Below are 996 nucleotides of genomic sequence, written 5' to 3' on the forward strand. Positions count from 1 at the left end.
GGTGCGTGATATTGTAGCGCCGAGTACATCTGGGCGGCCATTACAAATCACATTACAGGATATGGCTACTGTTATGACTGAAGTTTTGGCTAAATTACCAGAACTAAGAGGTAAGCGTGATCACTCTGGGGTGAGAACAGAGTGCGCTGATAATATTAGGGCCATGTCAGACACTGCGTCACAATTTGCAGAACATGAGGACGGAGAGCTTCATTCTGCGGGTGACGGTTCTGATCCAAACAAACTGGATTCAGATATTTCAAATTTTAAATTTAAGCTGGAAAACCTCCGTGTATTACTAGGGGAGGTGTTAGCGGCTCTGAATGATTGTAACACAGTTGCAATACCAGAGAAAATGTGTAGGTTGGATAAATATTTTGCGTGGTACCGGCGAGAGTACTGACGTTTTTCCTATACCTAAGAGACTTACTGAAATTGTTACTAAGGAGTGGGATAGACCCGGTGTGCCGTTCTCACCCCCTCCGATATTTAGAAAGATGTTTCCAATAGACGCCACCACACGGGACTTATGGCAAACGGTCCCTAAGGGGGAGGGAGCAGTTTCTACTTTAGCTAAGCGTACCACTATCCCGGTGGAGGATAGCTGTGCCTTTTCAGATCCAATGGATAAAAAGTTAGAGGGTTACCTTAAGAAAATGTTTGTTCAACAAGGTTTTATATTGCAACCTCTTGCATGCATTGCGCCTGTCACGGCTGCAGCAGCATTTTGGTTTGAGTCTCTGGAAGAGACACTTGAATCAGCTCCATTAGATGAGATTACACACAAGCTTAAAGCCCTTAAGTTAGCTAACTCATTTATTTCAGATGCCGTAGTACATTTAACTAAACTTACGGCTAAGAATTCCGGATTCGCCATTCAGGCACGCAGAGCACTGTGGCTAAAATCCTGGTCAGCTGACGTTACTTCTAAATCTAAATTGCTTAATATACCTTTCAAAGGGCAGACCTTATTCGGGCCCGGGTTGAAAGAAATTA

The sequence above is a fragment of the Bombina bombina genome, chromosome 3 (assembly GCF_027579735.1).
Source record: "Bombina bombina isolate aBomBom1 chromosome 3, aBomBom1.pri, whole genome shotgun sequence".
NCBI classification, from domain to species: domain Eukaryota; kingdom Metazoa; phylum Chordata; class Amphibia; order Anura; family Bombinatoridae; genus Bombina; species Bombina bombina.